Source organism: Phacochoerus africanus, chromosome X (genome assembly GCF_016906955.1).
Source record: "Phacochoerus africanus isolate WHEZ1 chromosome X, ROS_Pafr_v1, whole genome shotgun sequence".
Lineage (NCBI taxonomy): Eukaryota > Metazoa > Chordata > Mammalia > Artiodactyla > Suidae > Phacochoerus > Phacochoerus africanus.
In genome coordinates this window covers 73,753,679-73,776,418 of record NC_062560.1, presented here as the reverse complement: position 1 = coordinate 73,776,418, position 22,740 = coordinate 73,753,679, and positions in this window count along the sequence as shown.

Sequence of the window (22,740 nt, the reverse complement as noted above, 5' to 3'; positions counted from 1 at the left end):
ATATTGATATGTACCTTTTTTCTCTTAAGTCTTGATTTGATTTTTTAGGCAGTTCACCGATAGCATCTTCATTCTTTTATTACAAGTGAATAGTATTCCATCGTATGCATGCAAAGTAATTTTAAAAGTCTTCCTTTGATGTAGATTTGGGTTGTTTCCAATATTTTCCTATTAGAAACAAGGCTTCAATGAAAAATTTGTATGAATGCCATTTTATATGTATCTGAGTAAAATGCGCAATAAATTTCCTTAGGTATAAAAGTTCCATCAAATTAAATGAATACATAACTTAATAGTTACTACTAAATTGTCTTTCATAGATACTATACTAACATATATTCCTACTAGCAATTTACGAGTGTCAGTTTCCCCATATTCTAGAAAACAAAGTGCATTATCAAACTTCCAGAATTTTTAGTGTCATAATGAATAAATTCTAGCTCAGTGTAGTCTTATTTGCTTTCGTTTAATATAAATTTGAGCAGCTATTATTTTTTAAAATATTGTTAACAGGGATATTGAGATATAATTCATGTCACGCAATTTATATTCACATATTTAAAGTGTATTTTTGATGACTTGTTATATTGTTATTAGTTTTTAAAAACTGTAGTAAAATATATTTAATATAAAATAAGTATTAAGCATACAATTCATGGGATTAATCATAATCACAATACTGTTCAACTATCACCAAATGTGCAATTCTTTTTTGACAAGATATAAGAATGTCTTTTAATAGTCCCTTAATTATTAATTATTTTTAAACCACTTTAATGAAGTATTATTAAAATATAAAAATCTATATATATTTAATGTGTACTGTAAATGGCTCTCAGGTGTGAAAATATTAATGTCATCAGTGATATAAACCCAAACTATGCCTCCAAAAGTTTCTTCACACCTTGTTTCCTATTATTTTTTGTTAGTTTTGTTTTATTTTATTTTTGTTAAGAATATATAACGTAAGTTCTATCCTCTTAGCAAATTTTAGGTATACAGTATAATACTGTTGGAAATAGGCACTATGTTGAACAGTAGTTGTCCAGAATGTATTTATCTTTTATAAAATATCACATAAAACTCTGTATCTTTAAAAAATCCACCTGCCCATTTCACCTCCCCTTAGACCCTGGAAACTTCCATTGTACTCTCTGTTTTCTATGAGGTTATTTTTTTTTCTATTATAGCTAGTTTACAGTGTTCTGTCAATTTCCTACTACTGTACAGCAAGTTGACCCAGTCACGCATACATATATACATTCTTTTTCTCACAATATTATACTCCATCATAAGTGACTAGATAAAGTTCCCAATGCTATAGAGCAAGATCTCATTGCTTATGCATTCCAAATGCAATAGTTTGCAACTATCAACCTCAAATTTCCAGTCCATCACACTCCATCCTCCTCCCCTTTGGCAACAACAAGTCTGTTCTCAAGTCCATGAGTTTCTTTTCTGTGGAAAAGTTCATTTGTGCCATCTATGAGATTCAAGATATAAGTGATATCATGTGGTATTTGTCTTTCTCTTTCTGACTTACTTCACTCAGTATGAGAGTCTCTAGTTTCATCCATGTTTCTACAAATGGCATTATTTTTATTCTTTTTTATGGCTGAGTAGTATATATATATATATATATATATATATATATATCTCACATATTCTTAATCCATTTATCTGTCAATGGATATTTACCATGTTTCTATGTCTTGGCTATTATGAACAGTGCTGCAATGAACATACAGGTGCATGTGTCTTTTTGAAGGAAAGTTTGGTCAGGATATATGCCCAAGAGCAGGTTTGCTGGGTCATGTGATAGTTATATATTTAGTTTTCTGAGATACCTCCATGCTGTTTTCCATAGTGGTTGTACAAATTTACATTCCTGCTAAGAGTGAAGGAGGGTTCCCTTTTCTACACACACACTCCAGCATTTGTTATTTGTGGACTTATTAATGATGGCCATTCTGACTGGTGTGAGGTGGTACCTCATAGCAGTTTTGATTTGCATTTCTCTAATGATTGGTGATGTTGAGCTTTTTTTGATGTGCTTGTTGACCATCTGTATATCTTCGTCAGAGAAATGTCTATTCAGTTCTTTTGCCCATTTTCAAATGGGTTGTTGGTTGTTTTGCTGTTGAGTTGTATAAGTTGTTTGTATATTTTAGTGATAAAGCCCCTGTCATTTGCATCATTTGAACTTATTTTCTCCCATTCTGTAAGTTGTCTTTTTGGTTTTATTTATGGTTTCCTTTGCTATGCAAAAGCTTGTCAGTTTGATTAGGTCCCATTGGTTTATATTTTCTTTTACTTCTGTTGCCTTGGGAGAATGTTTTAATAAAACATTTGTAAGGGTGGTGTCAGAGAATGATTTGCCTATGTTCTCTTCCAGGAGGTTGATGGTGTCTTATTTTATGTTTAAGTCTTTAGGCCATTTTGAGTTTATTTTTGTGCATGGTGTGAGGGTGTATTCCACTTTCATTAATTTCCATGTAGTTGTTCAGTTTTCCCAAGCACCATTTGCTGAAAAGATTGCCTTTTTCCCATTTCATATTTTTGCCTCCTTTATTGAATATTAATTGACCATAGTTGTCTGGGTCTATTTCTGGTTTATCTATTCTGTTCCATTGGTCTGTATGTCTGTTTTGGTACCACTATCACACTATCTTGATGACTGCGGCTTTGTAATATTGCCTAAATTCTGGGAGAGCTTGGATTTTGTTCCTCAGGATTGCTTTGGCAATTCTGGGCCTTTTGTGGTTCCATATAATTTTTGGATTGTTTGTTCTAGCCATGGGTAATTAGATAGAAATTTTGCATTGAATCTGTAGATTGGTTTGGGTAGTATGGCCATTTTTACAATATAAATTTCTAAAACAGGGGCATGAAATAACTTTCCACTTCTTTGAATCCTCTTTAATTTCCTTGATTAAAGTTTTATAGTTTTCAACATATAAATCTTTTATCTCCTTGGTCAGGTATATGCCCAGATATTTGATTTTTGGGTGTATAATTTTAAAGGGTATGGTATTCTTGTATTCTGTTTATAATATTTCATTTTTAGTATACAGAAATGCAACTGATTTCTGAATGTTAATCTTGTATCCTGATTCTTTGCTGAATTCATTGATCAGTTCACATACTTTTGGGGTTGAGTCCTTAGGGTTTTCTATATATTGCATAGATTGGCAATTTTACCTCTTCTCTTCCAATTTGGATACCTTTTATTTCTTTTGTTTGTCTGAATGCTGTGGCTAGGGCTTCCAATACTATGTTGAATAAAAGTGGTGAGAGTGGGCATCCTTGTCTCTTGTTCCAAGACAAGGCTTTCAGCTTTTCTCCATTGAATATTATATTTGCTGTGGGTTTGTAATAAATGGCTTTTATTATATTAAGGTATGTTCCTTCTATACCCACTTTGGTAGGAGTTTTGATCATGAATTGATGTTGGACTTTGTCAAATGCTTTTTCTGCATCTATTGAGATGATCATGTGGTCTTTCACTTTTTGTTTGTTAATGTGGCATAAGTCATTGATTGCTTTACGTATGTTGAACCATCCTTGTGAACATGGGGATGAATGCCACTTGGTCCTGGTGTATGATCTTTTTTATGTTATTGGATTCTTTTGGATAGAATTTTGTTGGGAATTTTTTTTCTATATTCATCAAAGATATTGGCCTATAATTTTCTTTTTTGACAGTACCATTGTCCGATTTTGGTATTAGGGTGATGGTGGCATCATAGAAAGTCTTTGGGAGTGTTCCTTCTTCAACCTTTTGGAAGCGTTTAAGGAAGCTGGGTATAAGTTATGCTTTGTATGTTTGGTAGAATTCCCCAGTGAAGCCATCTGCTCCCATACTTTCATTTATAAGGAGTGTTTTTATGCCATATTCAATTTCATTTCTAGTGATCGGTCTGTTCAGTTGATCTATTTCTTCTTGATTTGGTTTTGGCAGGATGTAAGTCTCTAGAAAGTTGTCTATTTCTTCTAGGTTGTCAGATTTGTTGGCATGTAATTGTTCATAGTATTCTCTTATAGTTTTTTGTATTTCTACAGTATCCCTTGTGATTTCTCCTTTTCCATTTCTTCTTTTGTTTATTTGGGTTTTTTCTCTCCTCTTCTTAGTGAGTCTGGCTAGAGGTTTGTCAATTTTGTTTACCTTTTCAAAGAACCAGCTCTTGGTTTTATTGATTTTTTTTCTCTTGTTTTTTGAATCTCTATTTTATCGATTTCCTCTGATGTTTATGGTTTCTTTCCTTCTGCTGACTTTAGGTTTTGTTTATTCTTATTCTAAATCATTTAAGTTGTTGATTTAATATTTTTCTACTTTTTTGAAGAAAGCCTGTATTTCTATGAATTTCCCTCTGAGCACTGCTTTTGCAGGATCCAATAGATTTTGTGTGGTTGTGTCTTCATTATCATTTGTCCCGAATATATATTCTGATTTTTTGGAATGTAATGTCATGAGAATGTCAATTAAGTCTAACTTTTCTATTTTATCATTTAGGATCTCTGTTGCCTTATTAATGTTCTGTTTAGAGGATCTGTCCATTGATGTGAGTTTGCTGTTACAGCCTCCTATTATTATTATATTTCCATCAATTTCTCCTTTTATGCCTGTTAGTGTTTATTGTATGTATTTAGGTGCCCCTATATTAGGGACATATATATATTGACAATTGTAATATCCTCTTTTTGAATGGATCCTTTTACCATTAAATAATGTCCTTCTTGTCTTTCTTTGTGGCCTTAATTTTAGTCTATTTTGTATGATATGAATATGGTAACTCCTGCTTTTCTGTCTTTTCCATTGGCAAGAAATATCTCTTTCCATCCCTTCACTTTCAATCTATATGTGTCCTTTGCCCTAAATTGAGTCTCTTGTAGACAGCAGATTGTAAGTTTTTGTTTTTTTATCCAATATGCCACTCCATGGCTTTTGATTGGAGCATTCAGTCTATTGACATTTAAGGTAATTAAGAATAAATATGTATTTATTGCCATTTTAAACCTCATTTTCCAGTTGATTCTCTCTTTCCCTTTGTTCCTTTCTTTTTTTGGATTGATGATTTCCACTTATTTTATGCTTGTGTATTTTGTTTTTAATTTTTGTGAATGTAATGGGTTTTTTTTTTTTTTTTTTTTGATTTGTGGTTGCCCTGTTTTCTAAGTATGTTAAACCCTTCCTATATCTGCTTGCTTTAGCTAGGTAGTCATATAGGATCAAGCACATTATTTTTTAAAAAAGTGTAGATTTTCTTACTTCCCTTCCCCACATTCTATGATTTTGAAGTCCTTTTTAAATGTCTTCATGTTTGTCCTTTTGCTGTTCCTTTTCTTTATCATCACTTTTACAATAATTTTTTTCCCTTTCAGATCTGTATGCTGGCTTATTTAAGTGATTGCTTTCCCATTTGGATTTTCTCTATCCTATTTTTTCTTACTTCTTTTTTTATTTAGAGAACTCCTTTCTGTATTTCTTTTAGAATGGGTTTAGTATGGCTGTACTCTTTTAGCTTTTGTTTGTTGGAGAAATTCTTTATTTCCCTTTCTATTTTAAATGATATTCTGGTTGGATAGAGTATTCTAGGCTGCAAACTTTTTCATTTTAAAACTTTGAATATATCTTGCCATTCCCTTCTGGCCTATAGTGTTTCTGGAGAGAAATCAGCTGATAGCCTTATGAGGGTTCCCTTATAATTAACATTTTGTTTTTCTCTTGATACCTTTAGAATCCTCCTTATCTTTAACTTTTGCCATTTTTACTATAATGTCTTGTTGTGGGTCTCTTTGGTTTCAACATCTTTGGGGCCCTCTGCATTTCCTGTATCTTGATATCTGTTTCCTTTAGATTTGGAAAGTTTGAAGCCATAATTTCTTCAAATACATTTTCAATCCCCTTTTTGTTTTCTTCCCCTTCTGGAATTTCTATTATATGTAGATTGGCCCCCTCTATATCATCCCATAGATCTTTTATATTGTTTTTGTCTTTTTTCCACTTGTTTTTCTGTCTGCTGTTCTGATTGGGTGATGTCCATTATTCTATTTTCCAAATCACTAATTCGTTCCTCTGCATTATTCATTCTGCTTTTTAGTGCCTTTAACTCAGTTTGCATCTCTACAAATCAATTTTCTAATTTTTCTTCATTCCTCTTTATATTTTCTAATTCCCTTCTAAAGTAATCTTCATTAATATTTATATCCATTTTTAATTCCTTTATATTCATCCTTAATTCCTGAAGTGTTTTCATTATCTCCCTTTCGAACTCAGTGTCTGACTGCATAAATCTGTTTCATTATTTGCTGCTTCAGGTGGATTCTCCTGTTCTTTTAACTGGGAATGGTTCCTGAGCTTCTTCATCTTGCTTATGTTTTTCTTTTTCTGTGAGGTTATGGAAGACAAACTGTGTTCTTGGGGGACTATTTCTATGCAAGAGCACCCCTTTGTACTTTGCAGGGAGCTACTATTTATTTTTGGCATGGGAGTTTGGATATTTGCTGTCTCTTTCTCTGGTGTGAGCAGGCTGCTGTCCCTAGGATGCTTGGTGTGTTTCTAGGGAGAAGGAGACAATGGTTAAGGCTAGTAGTAAGTCACTGGTTTCTGGCCTCCTAACTGCAGCAAGGACCTGAAGGAAGGCAGCACAGGCTACTCCTAGTTTCAGGGTCCTGAGAAGTGGTAATGAGCCTTAGGCAGATTTCCAAGGTACCCAGAGAATTTGGCAGTGGCAGTGGCTTGATGTGTGAGTTCCCAGGGGTGTGAGAGCACCCCTCTGTGTTGCCCTCTGAGGTGATTGGGGCCACGAGTTGTACCTGTTCATGGACCCCCAGTAGTGGCCCCCTATTTGTGGCAGGCCACACCCACCTATGGAGTCAGAGATAATTGTGGTGGTTTGCCCCTGCCACCTATAGACCATGCAAGAAGCACCCCATCCTGCTTAGTCAATGCAGAAGTTGCTTCACAGCATGCTCCTAGTTGTAGGGTCCTGGGAAGGGACAGTGATCAAGCATGTGGGCACTGCCTGGAGCATTTGGCAGTGGCAGGAGCAGGGCAGGTGTGTTCCCAGGGGAGTGAGAGCAACAGCAGGTGGTGCTCTGTTGCAGTGACCTCTTTTTGGCCAACGTTTTTGGTGACTGGGGCAGCAGGTGGAGCCTGTTCACAGGCCCCTAGTGTTGACAGGGCATGCCTCCCTCTGGTTTCTGATATGACTGCTGTGCTTTGTCCCTGCTGCCTGCTTGTATATCACACCAGAGACACCACCTCACACTTAGCCTCCCTGCCCCCCACCCTTAGTGGCTAAGAGGAGGCTAGCCACTGTAGACTGCACAAGAAGCACCCAGTCTCTTGTAGATTTAGCAAGTTGCTTCTCACCTCCCATAGTCTGTGCCAGAGGAGTTCCACCCTATGAAAGCCCACACATGTGCAGGGAGATTGTTATGGCCATCTGCCCCTCCTCCTCTTGCCCCCACCAACAATGGCACCTTGCTTCTCCTAAGGGCCCAGATCTCCTCCTGGATTCCCTCTACTTGGTGTTCCACTCCCCAGCCTGTAGCACACCACTCCCCAGCCCATGGTACACAGCTCCTTAACCCCTTCGTCTGTCTCCACACAGCCAACCCTAGTCCTTTCTCTGGAACTGACCTCCAGAGCCTGAGTCTCAGTGCTCAGCCCTCTCCTGAGCATCTCAGGCTGTGGTGTCCAGGGTGGTGGTGCAGATGATCTGTGTGGCTCTAATTCTACTTTGCCCTCCTCAGTCCAGCTGCTGTGCTTTTCTTGGCCACTCTGAGGTCCCTCCATTTCAGCAGATCTCCCCATCAGTTAGGTGGCTTCCCTGACTGTGGGTTCCTTTTCTATTTCACAGCTCCCTATCAGGAGTGCTAGTCCCATTCTGATCCCTTTTCTTTTTTTCTCTCTTTTTTTTTCTACTCAGTTATGTCAAGAGTTTCTTGCCCTTTTTGGAGGTTTAATTTCTTCTGCAAGTGTTTAGTAGATGTTCTGTGTGAATAATTTTACATATAGATGTGTTTTTTGATGTGTTTTGGGAGAAGTTGAGAGCCTAGTCTTATTCTTCCTCCATATTGATCCTTCTGATGCTGATTATTTTATATTCCACATTATAATTGGGATCAGACTTATATTTGTCTATTTCTGAATTACTTAATGTAAGGCAATCCAGGGCCATCCATTTTTCCACAAATGACAGGATTTCCTCTTTTGAAAAGTCTGAATAATATTTCATTGTAAATTGATAATTTTGCTTTTTCCATTCATATATCAATGGACATTATGGTTGTTTCCATATTTTGCCTATTGTAAATAGTGCTACAATGAGCATGTGAGTACAGATATTTTTTCAAGATACTGATTTCACTTCCTTTGAATGCATACTCAAAAGTGGAATTTCAGATCATATGGTTGCTTTATTTTTAATTATTAAATAGCCTCCATACAGTATTAGAAAATGGCTGTACCAATCTACATTACCACCAACAGTGCCCAAGGTTTCCCTTTTCTCCACATCCTCATCAACACTTTTTGTATTTTTTAAATACCATTCTAAGAGAGATGAGAGAATACTTCTGGTTTTTATTTACTAACTAGCATCCTTTGTTTCAACTTGAAAAACTCCCTTAAGTGTTTCTTATAAAGAAGTCTAGTGGTAAATTCCCTTAGATTTTGTTTTTCTGGAAAAGTCTTTATCTCCTTAATTTCCAAAAGACATATTTGCCAGCTATAGCATTCATGGTTGACATTTTTTTCTTTCATTACTTTGAATATATCTTCCCATTCTTTACTGGACTACAAGGTTTCTGCTTCACTTAAAAGTCTTAAACGGATTCACTTATCTATGACAAGTCACTTTTACCTTGCCATTTTCAAAATTCTCTCTTAGCCTTTGACTTTTAACAATTTGTATATAATATATCTTGGTGAAGACCCCTTTTTACTCTTTTTTGGATATCTTTGGGCTACATGGATCTGGATATTAATTTCCCTCTCCAGATTTGAGTTTTCTTATTTCTTTAAATAAGCATTTTGCCCATTTATGTTGTTCTACTTCATCTTGTACTCCCATAATATCTCATAGGCTTTCTTAAATTTTTACTATGTTTTTCTTTTTGTTCTTCTGACTGGATAATTTCAAATGACTTGTCTTTGAGTTCACTGATTATTTCTTATGCTACATCAAGTCTGGTGTTGAAACTCTGTATTGAATTTTTCAGTTCAGATATATTCTTTAGCTCCAGGATTTCTTTTTGGTTCTTGCTTATGGTTCCTATCTTTTTATTGAACTTATCATTTTTATGCATTGTTTTTCTAATTTTGTTTATTTGCCTTTCTTTGCTTGCATCTCACTGACCTATCTCTATGATAATTATTTTGAATTGTTTGTCAAGCAATTTGTAGATCTCCATTTCTTCTTAAATGGTACACTTGTTTCTTTGATTTTTCATGTTTCTTGAATCCTAGGATTGCTCTCTCTGCACTTGGAGAAGCAGTTACCTCCTCTAGTTTTTACTCATTGTCTTTTGGAGAGCAGTACCTTCACTAGTGAACCCTACTAGAGACTGAGCGTCTTTTAGACCTTTTCTATGAATGCATCTGCTCTACTTTTCTTATCCCTTCACAGAGAGCAAGACTTAAGGTTGTGTACTTCTCTCAATCCCACAAAGCCGGGCATGGTCCTGAGAGCCTCTGGTTTATTTTCCCTGAGGAAGTTCCCTGAAGTGTTCAATGTTGTGTGGCTTCTCCCAAACCAGCAGAATCAAATTGGATACTAAGATTCACAATTGCTATTAAGATCCATGTGCTGTCACTGGGAATTAATGCAGGCAATGCTTTGGGATGTGTGGGATACTATGCATGGGGGGCAGGCAAGCAGAGTGATGGAGTAAAGTATCAGCTAGTTTTAGTGGTCCTCAGGGAATGGTTCATTGGTGAGCCTCTTGGATTGCAAAAGCCAGTCAGCAGGAACTGCAACTGACTGTTGAGAACCACATTCCAGTTTCTGTGAACTCATGTCCCTTCTCCTTGCTTTTAGCTGCCCCCCCAAAATCAAGCCAAGATAATCTCCTCAGTGATCTGAGTGGGGTGAGACAGAAGCAGCACTCTTGGGCAGCATCCTAAAAGCCTGAGGTAACTGGGTACTCACCACACTCTAATTTCCCCCCATGGATGAAATCACTGCCTTGGAGGATAGGTAATGAAGTTAAATTAAATTTACTCTTCTTATGCCCTTCAATGTATCACTTTCAAAATTTGCTTCACCAGGATGATAGAAACTCAGCTAGACTCCAGGACTCCCATCTGGATGGTAGCCTAAATCTGTGTTTCTATGGGGGATAAGAGCTGGCACTTCCTATTCTGCTATCCTGCTGATGTCCCTTGAGCTACTATTATTAAATTTTAGAATTATCTGTATTTCCTTTATGGGAACTCTTTATTTATATGCTATGCTTTTTTTTAAATGGCTGTATCCATGGCATAAGGAAGTTCCCAGGTCAGATACTGAATCTGAATCATAGCTATAACCTAAGCCACTGCTGTGGCAATGCTGGATCCTTTAACCTACTACACTGGGCCAGGGATTGAACCAAGGCCTCCTCTGTGACATGAGCCAGTGCAGTTTGATTCTTAAGCTACTGTGCCACAGCAGGGATTCCCTGCTTTGCCTTTGAAAAATTAAGTTGTTATTCTCTTTTCATTTTGATTTTCAGATGTATTTATATATTAGAGAAATTGCCTTAATCCTTCGAGGTTTGTTGTTGTTGTTGTTGTTGTTGTTGTTGTTGTTGTTTTTGTTGTTGTTTTTACTGGGCACCTGTGCTTGAATTTTTGGTATTTTTTTATCCATGATTACATTTTTGAAAATATCATTTTATTATCAATCCTTTCTTTCATGGCACATGGATTTTGAGTCATAATTGAAAAACTTTCTCCATTCCAATATTTCAATTAAAAATTTCCCTTTGTTTTCCTAGTACTGTCATGGTGTCTATAAACAGGCCATGTGTAATTTCAGTTTTACATCCCACAAACCCAATCCTGCTTATCCTTTCAGAAAATATTTCTTCCATATTGATCATCTTGCCATTTTTCAAAATATTCTTTAATTTCCTGTTTATATGTCTTTGCATAAGAAATCCTTCATTTTGGATATTCTAACTTTATCCTGGACTCAAAGCTGTCTTTGAGGACCTTAAGGTCCATCTAAATCCTAAACTTTCCAATAATTTTTTCTCTAATGGCTTAATCCTGCACTTCTCCTTTATGATTAAATTATTTGTACCTCAATTATAATACATCTCAAGTTTGTCTTTAAAAATCTGTTGTGTTTCGGTTTCCTTCAAAAGAATGAAAGCTCTTAGAAGTCAGGAACTATGGTTTTACATCTTTCAATTATCCCTATCACTAACAATGTGTCTTCCAAATATTATGTCCTCATACCTCAACTTTAATTTTCATTTCATTTCATTTCATTTTCTTATCTCTCTTTCTTTACTTTTCTTCTTTTCTTTTATTATCATTTTTTATTTTTACCATCCCCAATTTTTTTATTTGCCTTTATAGGGCCACACCTTTATAGGGGTCTAATTGGAGCTTCAGATGCTGGGCTACACCACAGCCACAGACATGCCAGATATGAGTCATATCTGTGACCTATACCACAGCTCATGGCAATGCTGGATACTTAACCCACGGAGCTAGGCCAGGGATTGTACCTGCATCCTCATGGATACTAGTCAGATTTATTTCCACTGAGCCATGATGGGTACTCACAGTCTTTTTATTATTCATTCTCTTTGTTGCAAAATATAGACTTCAAAATCAATTTTTATAAAACCTTTTCCACCAGCAAAAATAGCACCCTGAAATACTCTGACAATACTTTTTTGTAAACTCCTCCTAATTCCCTGACTTCCTCCCATAAATGATCTATTTTGAGTCATAACTAGAAATGATTTGCTTGTACCTAATTTGTAGAATTCACCTGTGTTTTCTACCAGTCCTTATCCAATTTCATACTTTTTTTACATTTGGACCTCTGATATACTTAGATATTACTTTTTCTTGTTTCCAGTGTGAAAAATATGTTGATATATCTTTAAAAATATTCATTTATTTGAGAAAAACTTTTATTAAATTTATGGACTATGTACCAATTTGTTATTTTATTTTCAATAAACTGTATATCTCTTTAATTGTTAGTACTTCATATGATCCTTCATCCTTCAATCTGACTGTATTCTTTTTTTTAAATATATATATATATACATATATATATATATTTGGTCTTTTTTGCCTTTTAAGGCTGCACTGGTGGCATATGGAGGTTCCCAGGCTAGGAGCTGAATCTGAGCTGTAACTGCTGGCCTACACCAGAGGAACAGCAATGCAGGATCTGAGCCATGTCTGTGATGTACACCACAGCTCATGGCAATGCCAGATCCTTAAACCACTGAGTGAGGCCGGGGATTGAACCCACATCCTCATGGATGCTAGTTGGGTTTGTTAACCACTGAGTCACAATGGGAACTCCAATCTGACTGTATTCTTAAAGTTAATGGGTTTACAGTAACAATTTCTCATAAAAGTTTAAAGAATAATTTATTTCTTTCACTTAATTTTCTTCACCTTGCCTATAGGGATGGTCCTCATATACCTTCATTTTTTTTCTAAACCTACCTTAATTTTAGGTCATTTCTATCCATTTTCATAAAGGACTAAAAATTTTCAATTAAAATTCCCCCAGTAGACAGTAGCTAGCCAAGATCCACATAATAACAGGGAGTCCTGATGATCTTTAAGTTCTCACTGGCCACTATATCCCAAATCTTGTTTAGGAACTACAAGTGTCCTTTGAGACTTTAATAGGTGTATAACTTAGAGAGCTTTGGGCTGTAAATATTAACGAACTGCAATCGCTATGACTTAAAAAAATTTATATCACATGAGACAAAAAGTATTGTGGTAGACAATTCTGAAATGGTTAATTAAGGTGTTCAATGACATGAAGAACCCAAGTTTTTCCAGCTGTTTTTCCATTTTCCATACACGAGTTATATTTCTTATAATAATCACAAAATGACTATAGAAAGTCCAGATATCATATAGACATAAAATGACCAATAAGAGACAGAGAGACAGAGAGATTGATTTCCTATTATGTGTACTTTTTAGAGTAGGAAAAAAAAAACTTTTCCTTGAATTAGAACATTTCTCTTAAAATTTCATTGGCTTCTTCCTTAATTACAAGAAAAGATGGAAAATGTAGTAATTGGTATTTTCTATCTTACTAATGGAAAGTAGTTTTTATTAGCATAGAAGAAAAGAAGTGAGAGCATGATTGTTGGGTAGATTTCCATCAATGTCAGCCACAAAATAGTTTCTTTTAACAAGTGTTCTATGGTCAAAAATTTTAGAAAGTAATGGATCAAAAATAAACGTGACTCTTTACAGAAAAAATTCTAAAAATTATTATGGTAATGTGTATCATTACTCTCTAATACAGAGATAACCTGTGCATCATGTGAAACTTACTTAACCCTGGAAATATTTTCCATAATGTAAATTTTTTCCAGAAAATAATATAGAGTTACATCTTTCTTCCTTCAGCTTTTTCTTTCAATTCTTGAGCAATAACACTGGATTTAAAGTTATGATTTTATTTAAGGCAGTTTGGTAATAATGAAAAAAAGAAGCAATTAGAAATATTGTGCTTCAGTTGAGCAGGTGAGGTGAGATTTTCTAACACTGAAGACACCAAGGCAAATGAGAGGGACACACATATTCTTGGAAGAAAGCCATCTTACTAATGGGATTTGACCATGCAAATCTTGTTGAAATCCTGCTAGGACATTAAATGCCAAGTTATAATATCTTTTCTGTCATCCTATTTCTTTTTTTATATAACTCTATGAATTTATTACATTTGTAGTTGTACAATGATATAGCATTTCCATCCCAAATCCCCAGCATCCCCCCACTCCCCAACCTCTCTCCTTTGGAAGCCATAAGTTTTTCAAAGTCTGAGTCAGTATCTGTTCTGTAAAGAAGTTCATTGTGTACTTTTTTTCAGATTCCACATGTAAGTGATAGCATATAATGTTAGTGTCTCATTGTCTGACTGACTTCACTTAGCATGATGATTTCTAGGTCCATCCATGTTGCTAAAAATGCTGTTATTTCTTTCCTTTTAATGGCTGAGTAATATTCCATTGTGTATATGTACCACATCTTCTTTAGCCACTCCTCTATCAATGGACATTTAGGTTGTTCCATGTCTTGGCTTTGGCAAATAGTGCTGCAATGAACATCGGAGTACATGTGTCTTTTCAAGTCATGGTTTTCTCTGGATAGATGCCCAGGAGTGGGATTGCTGGATCAAATGGTAGTTCTAGTTTTAGTTTTCTGAGGACTCTGCATACTGTTTTCCACAGTGGTTGCACCAATGTACAATCCCACCAACAGTGTAGTAAGGTTTCTTTTTCTCCACACCCTCTCTGGCACTTATTGTTTGTAGACTTATTGATGATGGCCATTCTGGCTGGTGTAAGGTGGTACCTCATAGTGGTTTTGATTTGCATTTCTCTAATAATGAGTTTTTGGCCATCTGTTTGTCTTCTTTGGAGAACTGTCTGTTTAGATCTTCTGCCCATTTTTTGATGGGGTTGTTTGTTTTTTTGGTATGGAGCTGCAGAAGGTGTTTCCTAGGAGTAAACTTATCTAAAGAGACAAAAGATCTGTACTCTGAAAACTATAAGACACTGATGAAATAAATCAAAGATGACATTAGTAGATGGAAAGACATACCATGCTCTTGGGTTGGAAGAGTCAATATTATCAAGAAGACTATACTACCCAAGGCAATCTACAGATACAGATTCAATGCAATCCCTATCAATTTACCAAGGATATTTTTCACAGAACTCTAACAAAATATTTTAAAATTTTTGTGGAAGCACAAAAGACCCAGAATAGCCAAAGACATCATGTCATCCTATTTCTGAATGGTGTTTTCTTCCCTTATTTCCTTTCTTCCTTTCTCCCTTCTTTGCTTGTTTTCTTCCTTCTTTCTTTACTTCTTACTTTCATTTCTTTATCTTTCTTTCTCAATTTCTATTTTTATTCTTTCTTCTTCTTTTAATCATATATTTTATTTATAACAAAATACAATAAAGAGGGTGAAATTTGTGGTCACATTTTTTTGTGATTACTTTTTTGGTTAAAAAATGCATTGTCAAAGGAAATAGTCAGGTGGGTGTGTCACCACTGTTTACAAAATATTAATTTATTTAAATGTTTTGGCTTTATCATAAAAATGTTTGAGATTAATATTGAGAATACCTCTGGCTGAAGCCTTGTAAAAGTTTGAAGATTCTTTCTCTAGAGGAGGGAGACCATGCTGGCAGAGTAGAAGGAAACTGAGCTCAAAACACCTCAAAAATATATCTATATGGGGAGCAACTCTCACTGAAAACAGCCTGGATACTGGCAAAAAGTCTCTTCTACAACCAAGTCTGTAAAGAACGATCCACAAGGAATCAGGTAGGAAGGGAGGAGAAGTGACCATATTGCACCCTTAGCATGGGACACAAACAATGAGGGGTGTGTCACAGGTCCAGAATTCCACCCTGGGGAGTAAGGATTTTTAGCCACATATTTGGCACTCCAGCCCTGAGATCCAACACAGCAAAGATGATCTAGTTTGCAGACTAGTGGAACTTACAAGAGGGCTTTAAGAAAGAGAGACTCTGTTCATGAATACCATGCCCACACATTTGCTTACTTATGGGAATAGTGTAGAGGAAGAAGATTGAAAGCCACCTGGGGTGCCAGGTGGTTTCCTGAGACCACAACAGCCTGCAGCCCATCTTGCATGGGGGAACTTTCCAGCCTCTCTTTCTCCAGCACAGCTCTCCACTAAGGCAAAGGTTTCCATTGCCAAGAAATTGTGTATGCTAAAAGGGAACAGAGTGAGCTTGAACCTGACTCTGCCTCTGAATAGGACAAAGGCAGCCATTAACTGTGTAGTTGCAAAGGCAGGATGTCAATAACTGTCTGAGACTCTAACCAGATTCCCGGGACAATCCCAGTGTGTATCATAGCCTTCATCACGTGCTCAGTCCAGTCCCTCTTGCTACAGCACTGCTTTCCATTCATGCAGAGGCTGCCATTGTCAAAGATAGTGTGCACACTTATAGAGATTAGAACCAGCTCAGACCCAAACTTCAGAGTTTCTACTCTAGCAGCTTGGGCCCCAACCCTACCCCAATAGAGCAGTGATTGCCACTAATCAAAGAAGTCATGGCTAACATATAGCTCTGTCTCTAGCATCTCCAACTCCAGGTCAACCTTCCACCAAGGTAGTAGCTGCCAGCACACCTCAGGAGAAGTCATGACCCCTGCTCATTTCATATGCAGATATCCTACCAGGGCCACTGGACACACACAGACTGCAAAGGAATACTCTCACATAATAACACTGCTTCAAGACAGTAATAAGTAACTGTTTGAACTAATTCATTAGAGACACAGATAGTTAAACAAAATGAGAACACAGAGGAATATGTTTCAAATGAACAAGAAAAAAAAACTGATAAAACACATAATGAACCCAAAATAATTTACCAGATAAAGAGTTCAAAGCAATCATAAGAATAAGAATGTTAATTTAACCTTGGAAAGGAATATACAAAAACAATGAGAATTTTAACAAAGAACAAGAAAATGTTTTTTATTCCCTTAGAAAAAGAAGTATACAGTAGCCAAAATAAAAAAAAATAGAAGGAATTAATAGGAAACTAGGTAATGCAGAAGAACACAAAATATGGAAGATACAATGACGACAATTACCCAATCAGAACAGCAACAAGAAAAAAAAAACTTAAAATGTATGAAAACAATCTAAGAGACCAATGGGATAATAGTAAACATATAAATATTTGCAAAATAGGAGTCCCAGAAGAAAAGAGACAGAAGGGGATTAAAAATATATTTCAGCACACCCAAGGAACAGCTGCCCAGCACTGCCAGCCCCGCGCAGGAGGCCCTGCAGCCCAGAAAAGCTAGAACAAGCTTGGCCGGGCCGTGAAAAGATCTGCCTAGATTCTCAGGCAGTCCTTCTGTCGGGCTGCCCTGGGGAAGAGCCTCTTGGGTTCTCAGTGACCCAGATAGCTGATCCAGCCCTTGGGGGGTGCTGCACTCCTGAGGACCAGCTGCCCAGCACCGCCAACCCCCTGCAAGAACCCCACAGCCTAAAAACACCAGACCAAGCTCTGCCCGACCGAGTGAAATCTGCAGCCATCGTGGTGTGGACCTCCCAGTCCTGTCTGCCCTCAGGAAGTCCTCCTTTGCTTCAAAGAAACACTGTTAGCCCCATCAACACTCCAGAAAAGCCACACTGCCTCAAAAAAGATTGACCAACAACGCCAGCCCTCAGGAAACATTCCACGGCAGTGACAAGGCAAACACTGCCTGTCCACGGAGAGAACAACTCCACCAGGAAAAAGAAAACAACAAGCAAGATGAAGAAGCTGAGAAACCACCCCCAGTCAAACCAACAGGAGAACTCACCTAAAGCAGTCAACAATGAAATAGATCTCTGCAGTCTGACAGACCTGGAGTTCAAAAGAGAAATAGTGAAAATACTGAAGGAATTAAGAGAAGATGTGAACAGTAATGCAGACACCCTCAGAAAGGAACTAGAAAATATAAGGAGGAGCCAAGAAAAACTAGAAAATTCATTTGCAGAGATACAGACTGAACTAAGGGCAGTAAAAACCAGAATGAATAATGCAGAAGAACGAATCAGTAACATGGAAGGTAGAATAATGGAAATCACCCAATCAGGTCAGCAGACAGAAAACCAAATCAAAAAACATGAAAGCAATATAAGAGACCTATGGGATAATATAAAGCAGGCCAATCTACGTATAATAGGAATTCCAGAAGGAGTAGAAAAAGATAAGGGGATGGAAAATACATTTAAAGAAATTATTGCTGGAAACTTCCCAAATCTAAAGGATACTGAATTCAAGATACAGGAAGCACAGAGGGCCCCAAACAAGTTGAACCCAAACAGACCCACACCAGGACACATTATCATAAAAAGGCAAAAGTTAGTGATAAAGAGAGGATCCTAAAGGCAGCAAGACAAAAGGAGAATGTTACCTACAAAGGAACCTCCATAAGATTATCGCTGATTTCTCTACAGAAACACTACAGGCCAGGAGGGAATGGCAAGAGATATTTAAAGTGCTAAAAGGAAAAGGTATGCAACCTAGAATACTCTATCCAGCAAGAATATCATTTAAAATAGAAGGAGAAATAAAATTTTTTTCCAACAAACAAAAGCTAAAAGAATACAGCAATACAAAAGCCAGGCTAAAAGAAATACTGAAAGGGCTTCTGTAAACCAAAAAGAAAGGAAGGAAAGAAAGGGAGGAAAAAGGAAAAAAAAAAAGAAGAAGAGGAAGAACTAGGATTGAGGAAGCCACAATCAGAGAGCAGTCACTCAAATAAGTCAGCATACAGATTTAATCACGAACAAGTTTCAAACAAAATAAAAAGAAAAAGAAAAAAAAGAGTCATCAAAATCATAAAATGTGGGCAAGGGATGTTAGAAAATAAATAGACCCTTTTTTTGTTTGTTTGTATGTTTCTCTTATTAATTTTTAATATAGTAATGAGGGGTTTGAACCTACAGGACCATCACGCTAAAACACACAATTGTAGGAAGGGGTTAGCATACTTAAAAAACAGGGTGACCACAAGCCAAAACCAAACATTGCATTCACAAAAAATGGAAAAAAAAACACTCAAGCAGATAATAACCAGAGACCATCCAACCAAAAAAAGAAAGGAAGAATGGAAAACCATAGAATGAACTGGAACACAAGGTTCAAAATGGCAATAAATAATCATCTATCAATTATCACCTTAAATGTCAATGGACTGAATGCCCCAATCAAAAGACACAGAGGGGCTGAGTGGATAAAAAGGCAAAAACCTTCAATAGGCTGCCTACAAGAAACTCACCTTAGGACAAAGGACACATATAGATTGAAAGTGAAGGGGTGGGAAAAAATATTTCACACCAATAGACATGACAGGAAAGCAGGAGTTGCAATACTCATATCAGACAAAATAGACTTTAAAACAAAAGACATAAAGAAAGACAAAGCAGGACAGTACTTAATGATTAAGGGATCCATCCAAGGAGAGGATATTACTATCATCAACATATATGACCCAAATACAGGAGCACCCAGATACATACAACAAATGCTAACAGACATAAAGGGAGAAATTGATGGGAATAAATCATAGTAGGAGACCTTAATACCCCCCTCACACCAATGGACAGATCCTCTAGACAGAACACCAATAAAGCAACAGAGATCCTAAAGGAAACAATAGAAAAGTTAGACTTCATTGATCTCTTCAGGACACTACATCCAAAAAAAGCAGAATACACATTCTTCTCCAGTGCACATGGGACATTCTCAAGAAATCAACCACATATTGGGACACAAAGCTAACCTCAACAAATTTAGGAGCATAGAAATTATCTCAAGTATCTTCTCTGACCACAATGCCACGAAATTAGAAATCAACCATGGGAAAAGAAATGAGAAAAATCCTACGACGTGGAGACTAAACAACATGCTACTAAAAAACCAATAGGTCAATGAGGAAACCAAGAAGGAAATTAAAAAACACCTTGAGACAAATGATAATGAAGACACAACCTCGGAAAATCTATGGGATACTGCAAAAGCAGCGCTCAGAGGGACGTTCATAGCAATACAGGCCTTTCTCAAAAAAGAAGAAAGATCCCAAATGGACAACTTAACACTCCACCTAAACCAACTAGAAAAAGAAGAACAAAAAAACCCTAATGTCAGCAGAGGGAAGGAAATCATAAAGATCAAAGAGGAAATCAATAAAATAGAGTTTCAAAAAACAATAGAGAAAATCAATAAAACCAAGAGCTGGTTCTTTGAAAAGGTAAACAAAATTGACAAACCCCTGGCCAGACTCACTAAAAAAAGGAGAGAAAGAACCCAAATAACCAAAATTAGAAATGAAAAAGGAGAAATCACAACGGATACTGCAGAAATACAAAAAACCATAAGAGAATACTATGAACAACTATATGCCAACAAACAAATTTGACAATCTGGAAGAAATGGACAATTTCCTAGAATCTTACAGCCTGCCAAAACTGAATCAAGAAGAAACAGACCAACTGAACAGACCGATCACTAGAAATGAAATTGAAGAAGTCATAAAAACACTCCCTACAAATAAAAGCCCAGGACCAGATGGCTTCACAGGTGAATTCCAACAAACATATAAAGAAGAACTGGTGCCCATCTTCCTAAAACTCTTTCAAAAGGTTGAAGAAGGAGGAATACTCCCAAAGACATTCTATGATGCCACCATCACCCTCATTCCAAAACCAGACAGAGATACCACCAAAAAAGAAAACTATCGCCCAATATCATTGATGAATATAGATGCAAAAATTCTCAACAAAATCCTAGCCAACCGAATCCAACAACATATCCAGAAAATTATACACCATGACAAGGTTGGGTTCATCCCAGGTTCACAAGGATGGTTCAACATATGCAAATCAATCAACATCATACACCACATTAACAAAAGAAAAGTCAAAAATCATATAATCATCTCAACAGATGCAGAAAAAGCATTTGACCAAGTCCAACATCCATTCATGATCAAGACCCTCGCCAAAGTGTGTACAGAGGGAACATTCCTGAACATAATCAAAGCCATTTATGATAAACCCACAGCAAATATAATACTCCATGGGGAAAAACTGGAAGCCTTCTCACTCCAATCTGGAACAAGACGAGAATGACCACTCTCACCATTGCTATTCAACATAGTTTTGGAAGTCCTAGCCACAGCAGTTAGACAAACAAATGAAATAGAAGGCATCCATATAGGAAGAGAAGAGATAAAACTGTCACTCTATGCAGATGACATGATACTCTACACAGAAAACCCTAAGGACTCAACCCAAAAACTCCTTGAACTGATTAGTCAATTCAGCAAAGTAGCAGGCTATAAGATTAACATTCAGAAGTCAGTCGCATTTCTGTATACCAGCAATGAACTATTAGAAAAGGAATACGAAAATAGAATACCTTTTAAAATTGCACCTCACAAAATCAACTACCTGGGAACACACCTGACCAAGGAGGTAAAGGAGTTATATGCCAAGAACTATAAAACTTTAATCAAAGAAGTCAAAGAAGATGTAAAGAAATGGAAAGATATTCCATGTTCCTAGGTTGGAAAAATCAATGTTGTAAAAATGGCCATACTACCCAAAGCGATCTACAGATTCAATGCAATCCCTATCAAATTACCCATGACATTTTTCACAGAACTAGTACAAACAATCCAAACATTTATATGGAACAACCAAAGACCCAGAATAGCCAAAGCAATCCCGAGAAACAAAAACCAAGCAGGAGGCATAACTCTCCCAGACTTGAAGAAATATTACAAAGCCACAGTCATCAAAACAGTGAGTTATTGGTATCAAAACAGACAGTCAGACCAATGGAACAGAATAGAGAACCCGGAAATAAACCCTGACACCTATGGTCAATTCATCTTTGACAAGGGAGGCAAGAACATAAAATGGGAAAAAGAAAGTCTATTCAGCAAGCATTGCTGGGAAAGTCTATTCAGCAAGCATTGCTGGGACAGCTGCATGCAAAGCAATGAAACTAGAACACACCTTCACACCACGCACAAAAATAAACACAAAATGGCTGAAAGACCTAAATATACGACAGGACACCATCAAACTCCTGGAAGAGAACATAGGCAAAACACTCTCTGACATCAACATCACGAATATTTTCTCAGGTCAGTCTCCCAAAGCAATAGAAATAAGAGCAAAAATAAACCCATGGGACCTAATCAAACTGACACACTTTTGTACATCCAAGGAAACCCAAAAGAAAACAAAAAGACAACTTCCAGAATGGGAGAAAATAGTTTCAAATGATGCAATGGACAAGGGATTAATCTCTAGAATATAGAAGCAACTTATTCAACCCAACAGCAAAAAAGCCAACAACCCAATTGAAAAATGGGAAAAAGACCTGAATAGACATTTCTCCAAAGAAGATATACAGATGGCCAGCAAACACATGAGAAAATGCTCAACATCGCTGATTATAAGAGAAATGCCAATCAAAACTCCCATGAGATACCACCTCACACCAGTCAGAATGGCCATCATTAAGAAGTCCACAAATAACAAGTGCTGGAGGGGGTGTGGAGAAAAGGGAACCCTCCTGCACTGCTGGTGGGAAGGTAAACTGGTACAGCCACTATGGAGAACAGTTTGGAGATACCTTAGAAACCTATACATAGAACTTCCATATGACCCCACAATCCCACTCTTGGGCATCTATCCGGACAAAACTCTACTTAAAAGAGACACATGCACCCTTATGTTCATTGCAGCACTGTTCACAATAGCCAGGACATGGGAACAACCCAAATGTCCATCGACAGAGGATTGGATTGGGAAGATGTGGTATATATACACAATGGAATACTACTCAGCCATAAAAAAGAATGAAATAATGCCATTTGCAGCCACATGGATGGAAGTAGAGACTCTCATCCTGAGTGAAATGAGCCAGAAAGACAAAGACAAATACCATATGATATCACTT